The following is a 7,071-nucleotide window of genomic DNA, read 5'->3' as shown; positions in this document are numbered from 1 at the left end:
CCCCCAGCCCATAGCTCCACCCCCAGCCCACAGTTTCACCCCCAGCCCACAGCTCTATCCCCAGACCACAGCTCCGGAGACCCCAGCTCACAGTTCCACCCACAGCTTCACCCCCAACCTATAGCTCCATCCCTGCCCACAGCTCCACCTTCAGCCCTCAGCTCCGCCTCCAGCCCACAGCTCCACCCCATGCCCAGGGCCTTTCTTTCTGACCTTGACCGAGGTCCAGCCCACTCCAGTGTCTTCCCATAGCACCCTCTCTGCTTAAAGAGAGCTCACAAGACTTAATTCTTATCGCTGGCCTCAAGCATCCTTTATTTCTTTTTCCTTTGAAAGACCAGGTTCCTGATTGCCATCTCTGGGTTTCCAGAATTCCCACGTGGGAATCAGAACCGATCTCCAGGACGCGCGCTGCATGTGGGTAGCTGGGCCACACGCCGAGTGGCAGCTCTTGCTTGATAAAAATCGTTGAGAAGGCTTTTCGAAAAGCCCTTCACCGCCTCTGAGCACAGCCGGGTGCAATGCGCTTTTTGAACCAGTAGATGGCACTGTGGTTGTTTCCAAGAGACGGCTGAGGCTTTGGAGAAAAAAATGGCCAAATGGTACAAACAGCTGTGCTTCCAACCCTGCTGGGAGCATTCAAAAACATTAACCCTTGAGTGACGGGAAAGCTGGGACTGGAAGAAGACTTGGGGATCTTAAACCCGGGAGGCCAGGCTGGAGGAAGAGCAAGGACTGGCATGGGAAAGGGGCGGCCAAGGTCTCTGCTAGCCTGGGCATTCTGCGCCTGACACTTGGTGGAGGTGGCAGCTTTGGATCTGTGTGCTGACTGCCTGAGACTACTTTGCACCACTAATTTAAAATGTGGCCGTCAGCATTTCTTGTTCATTTTTATGCCTGGCAAGCGTCAGACACGATAGAAAGAATTGTTGAATAAGTGCGTAGTTGATTGGATGGATAAATGAATGTTGGAATTGGGAGAGGGAATTTTCATATTCATCTCCCTCCCTCCCTTCCTCCCTCCGTCCCTCCCTCCCTCCCAACCTCCTGCCCTTCCTCTCTCCTTCCCTCCTTCCCTCCCTCCTTCTCTGTAATGCTGGGAACCTAGGGCCTCAAGCATGCTAGGCAAGGACCCTATCAAGCAGGAAACAATAGGGTTAAGGATGTAGCATCCAAATAGTTGGTAGTTTACTTAGCATATAGGAAATCCTGGGTTCCATCCCCATCACTGCATAAACCGCCCATCTCCATCACTGAATAACCTCTTTTGGCAGCTCAGGCCTATAATCTCATCACTTGGGAGGTAGGAATGAGAAGTTTAGGAGTTCAAGGTTATTTGAAGCTGCACAGAGTTCCAGGCCAGCCTGGGCTCCATGAAATTCTGTCTCAAAATAGATCGATAAATAAAATTTTCAAATAAGAATAGGGCTGGAGAGATGGCTTGCCTGAAAGCCAAAGGACCAGAATTCAGATCCCCAGAACACGTGTAAAATCGGGGTGTGAGTGAAAGGCTGTGTGTAATGGAGCCTCAGAAGATGGAGATGGTATTCCTGGAGCAACTTGGTTAATGACACTAAAGGTATCAATGAGCTCCGGTTTGATTGAGAGATCCTACCTAGAAAAGAATAAGGTAGAAGAGCATCAGACACACCTGCACATTTACCCATACACATAAGAGCTCACACACATGTGAACATGCATATATACATGCAAATACACCCTACACATGCACATGAAAAGAAGAAAATAAATAATAATAGTTGGGTGTGGTAGCTCACACCTGTAATCCCTGTAGTTGGTGAAGTAGAGGCAGGAGGATTCCAAGTTCCAAGCTAGTGTAGCCTCCATAGTGATGTCTTAAAAGGAAAACAAGGGCTTTCAAGTGTCTTGCTCCATTTCTTTCCAGTGACCCTACTGACTATTGCCCTTGCAACATTAAGCTCTGTCTCCCTGTCCATCTGTTCAGACCTGTGCCTCCTAATTCCCTTAGATCTGTGTTTATCCCTCTTCTCTGCAATTTCTCGCTATTACATCCTCCCTTGAGTTACAAGGATTTAGCTGCATGTTCCCTCTTCCAAGTAGACAGGGGTATTTGAGGGCATCACTTCACGTCACCTAAACAGCCATTATGATCTTAATGCTCACATGGGTTCTTCAAAGAAAATGTTATTAAGGCAGATAGTATTTTCCAAAGAGGGCACACAAGCCTGTACCTCATCACATGTTCTTCTCACTGCTTTTTCTTTCTTATTCTAGTGCTGTGGTTGGAACCCAGTGCTAGGCAAGTGTTTGACCACTGAGTCACACCCCCAGCCAGGGGATTCTAGGCAGGTGCTCTACCACTGAGCCACACTCCCAGCTACTCTCTAATGAATTCTAGGTAAGTCCCTACTATTGAGCTACACCTACACAGATTTCTTTTTTCTGTTTATATATTGACAAAAAGAATTGTGAACTTGGAAATCTGTGTTGGCTTTTGTGATTGCTGTGACAGAATTTCTGATAAAAGCAACTTAAGAGGGGAGAGAGACTTAAGCAACTTAAGAGAGAGCAACTAAAGAGAGTTTTGTTCTGGCTCATGGTTTCAGGTGATGGCATTTCACCATAGGGAAGGTCTGGGCCGAGGCTGCTGGAGTCTGAAGCTGCTGCTTCTCACATCTGCAGATGAGAAAGCAGAAAAAAGTGAATCAGAAGTGAGGCCACGTTATAACTCTCAAAGCCTCTCCCAAACCCACCTTCGAAAGGTTCTACAACCTCCCTACGAGTCATCAGCTGGGGATCTAGTGTTCAAACGTATAAGCCCATGAGGCCAATGCACATTTAGTCACAGGATTCCCCTAGGGGTTAGCTAGTAACAGTGGAGCTTATATTTTGAGGACTGGTCCAGCAGTTTGTAATTATTCTGATACGGTGGCTAGCCAGGAATGAGACCATCTTCTGATAGCTACTCACAGCCCTGTGAACTGTCCAGCAGCCAGGACATGAAGACCTATGGTTTCATTATAGCAGTGAGGTGGGGGTTAACTGATGCCGTTATCTTCATAATGGACCACATCTGAGGATGCGGCTAGTGGGTCACAGGATCTGGGAAAGCAAAGGAAACAGAATAAACAACAGTATCTCTTCTGCCTTATTAGTTGTTTCTGTGTGTGTTTGTATACATCTTCATGTGTGTGTGCACATGAATGTGTGGGTACACATACACATGTGTAGATGTGGAGGCCAGAAGTCAAGTGCCTTCCTCAATCCACTTTATTATTTTTTATTTAAAAAATTCTTTATTTTTATTTTCTGTGTATAAATATTTTGCCTGCATGTGTGTACATACACCTGTGTCATGCAATGCTTGCAGAGGCCAGAAGAGGGTGTCAGATCCCCTAGAACTAGAGTTATGGTTGTTAGGTTCTGGGAATTGAACCCAAGTCCTCTGCTGAGCCAACTCTCTAGCCCTCTCCACTTTATTTTTTGAGACAGGCTCTCTCACTAACCCTGGAGCTCATTGGGTTCAACTAGACTGGCCAGCTGGTAAACACCAGGATCTTCCTGTCTGTCTCAGCACTGGGATTATATGTGCCTGCCCTTGTGCCCTAGCTTAAAAAACTTTTTTTTGATTTATTGATTTTTATTTGTATGTTTATGAGTATTTTACCTGTATGTACGTAAGTGTACCATGTGTATTCAATGTAAGAGGGCATTGGATCCCCTGAAACTGGAGTTACAGGTGGTTGTTAGCTGCCATGTGGGTGCTGGGAACCAAACCCAGGTCCTCTGCAAGAGCACCCAGTGCTCTTAACCACTAAGCCATCTCCCCAGCCCCACTTTTTAATATAAATTAATTATTCTCAGTGTAATAGGTTTTATGATGATGTTTCTCAACACATATGTGTTTTTCTCATACTGCCCCTGGGTTTCACCAGTCTGAGATTGGGTCCCAGCTGCCATCATGCCCTTTGGATCTGAGGTTTTCGAGCTACTTCATTACTGGGACTAACTTTTGTGATGACATTGCTGAGTCCTTTATGTGTACGTGTGTGAAGGAAAATCAGCCTGACAAGTGACTGAATGAACTGACCATTTCCCCGACCCTGCCTCCCCACTCTAGGAGTGAGATACATCTATCCCAGAACACATGGCCCCTAGCAAAAGACATCTGGGTTCTTACCAGCTTCCTTGCAAATCTGGTTCCTTACCAACCACCTCGCAGAAGATACCTGGTTCCCCTATTAGAACTCCCCATCTCTCCTTCCCGGATCCCAGAAAGGAGCAGGACACCACCCAAGAAGGCACACCCATCTTCTGGGATTCTAGGAAGCCACACTCCCTTTCCTGGAACTTTCTGGGTCCATGTTCCCCAACCCCTATGCCCAGCCTCCATTCCCTCAGGAAGGTTTCATGTCCCTCGTAGCTAATAAAGCTATCTGAATCTGTTGAAGGTCAGATTCTGTTTCTACTTTTTTTGGTCTTTTTGAGACAGGGTCTCCCTGTAGCACCAGCTGTCCTAGAACTCACTATGTAAATCAGACTGGCCTTGAACTCACAAAGATCCACCTGCCTCTGCCTCCCAGAGTGCTGGGATTAAAGGCATGTGCCACCACGCCTGTCAGTTTCTATTTCTTTATCATGTGGTCTTCACATAAATTCTAACAGTGTGCATCTCTGTGTATGTGCACAGAGTGCAGTGCCCTCAGAGGCCAGAAGAGGGCATCAAATCTTCTGGATTTGGAATCACAGACAGTTGTGAGTTGCCCTATGTATTGCCAGGAACTGAACATTGGAACTTTGGAACTCTTAATGGCTGAACCATGTCTCTAGCCCTTGCTTTCTTTTTCTTCTCCTCTCACCTGCTTGGTGTCCACCCCACTAACTGCCCTCTCTTAGGAAAGGGATGCTTGCAATTCATGGGAGGTGCAAAGCTACAGGGTGAAGGCTTAGCAAGGAAGCACAGGATATCCTCCACTGGGAGACTGAACATTGGAACTTTGGAACTCTTAATGGCTGAACCATGTCTCTAGCCCTTGCTTTCTTTTTCTTCTCCTCTCACCTGCTTGGTGTCCACCCCACTAACTGCCCTCTCTTAGGAAAGGGATGCTTGCAATTCATGGGAGGTGCAAAGCTACAGGGTGAAGGCTTAGCAAGGAAGCACAGGATATCCTCCACTGGGAGGGCTCCCTTCAAAAAAAAAAAAAAAAGCAAAGGAAGTTGAATGTGATGGCACAGGTCTATTCACCTCAGCTACTCTGGAGGTTGAGGCAGGAGGATTATAAGTTCAAGATCTGCCTGTGCTACAGAGGTTTGAAGCCAGCCTGGTCATCTTAGATTTTATCTCAAAATAAAAAGAAATATAAAGAGGATTGGCAGTGTAGTTCAGTGATAGAGCATTTGCTTGGAACCTGCCATTGAGGGACAGGGGTATCACTCAGTGATAGAGCACCTGCCTAGAATCCCTAAGGGAGGCGCTGGGGGGTGTGTGGCTCAGCAGTAGAGCACATGTCATCATTCATGAGGTCTTGGGTTCTATCATTCAAGAGTGCATGTATACACACACGCATGCACACACACACACACATACACACACACACCACAGAGGTAGGTCAGAGTCAGGATTGCATTTAAGCATCTGCACAGAGGGAATGATCCTGCAGTAAGAACACCCAGAGCTCCAGTACCCTCTCTCCAGGTGTATGAAAAGAAGTGCTTGGAGGTAAGTGGGATTTGAATTCAGGTTCAAAGGACTGAAGACCCCATTTCCCTAAATGGGGAGGAGGACACCCTTGAACGACTGACCCCAGACAAGGAAGGCCAGGCAGGTGCTGAGTGAAGTCTTGGTGAAGCCTTGTGTTGAATGGCACAGAGGCTGAGGAGATGTGATTTTTCCAGTGGGTTTAGCAGAGTGCCAAGGGAATCAGACAATTTGGAATAGATACAGCTGGCATAGAGAACCTTGGAAGTTTCTGGAAACTGGTGTGCTAGGGGCTTTGGGGAGATGACACAGTTAATAAAGTGCTTGCTGCTCAAGCATGAGAATCTGAGTTTAGATCCCCAGCACCCACGTAAAAGCTGGGTATGGCTGTGTGCATCTGTAATCCTAATGCTTGGTGGGATGGAGGGAGGGGAGCAGACACAGGAGGATCCCCTGAGCTCATGGGCTAGCCAGTACAGCCAAATGGTTGAACTCCAGGTTCAGTGTTCTCTTTTGTCTCAAAAAACAAAGTGGCGAGTGACTGGGAGGTGGAGTAATGGCTCAGGAGTTAAGAGTACTTGCTGCTCTTGCAGAGGACCCAGGTTTGGCTCCCAGCACCCACATATGGTGGCTAACAACCATTGATGATTCTAGCTCTAGGGGATCCCACGCCCTCTTCTGGCCTTTGCTGACATTGTATGTATGGGTACACATACATGCATATAGGCAAAACACTCATACACATAAAATACAAATAATAAAAAATTAAAAAAAATAAGGTGGAGTGACTGAGGAGGACACTTGCTGTCACTCAGGCTTCCACAATGTGCTTCACTATTCACATGTGGACACACCCATTCGAACATGCGCACACACACAGACACACAGAGTGTGGTGTGTTAGGTCAGATAAGGCATGTGTGAGAGAGATCTTTGGTGCCTTTGGGTGCAGGACAGTACTTTGACAGTAGGAGGGAGCAGGGAAATCTGCTAAGAAGAAATTTTCCATGCCCTCTCTGTCTCCCTAAGAGTGGCTTTGTCCTAAGTCCCACAAAGGGGGTGTGCAGGCTGCAAGCCTGCCTGGCTCCTTGCTTTGATTTTCCTTCCAAACAGGGCAAAGCCCTTAGGGGGTCTGGCTACCACTTCTGCACAAATATTTATGAGCTGTGAAACTGAAGATCACAAAGCTCTTGTAGCTTGCTTTTTTAAAACAGGCCAATAACTAAAAAAAACGTTTTTGCCATCAGAGAAACTTCAAAGATTCCGGAGAATAACACACTGAAAATTATTGAAAGGTTGCATAGCATACTTCTTGAATTCGGCACAAAGGAATGTGTGGAAGGCGGGCAGGCCCCTTCAGAGGGCTTTGTTTTTCTTCCTTGCCTGCCATCA

This window comes from Nannospalax galili, unplaced genomic scaffold (assembly GCF_000622305.1).
Source record: "Nannospalax galili isolate Female #2095 unplaced genomic scaffold, S.galili_v1.0 scaffold444, whole genome shotgun sequence".
Classification (NCBI taxonomy): Eukaryota; Metazoa; Chordata; class Mammalia; order Rodentia; family Spalacidae; genus Nannospalax; species Nannospalax galili.
The sequence above is the reverse complement of the archived record's forward strand: the minus strand, read 5'-3'. Positions refer to the sequence as shown.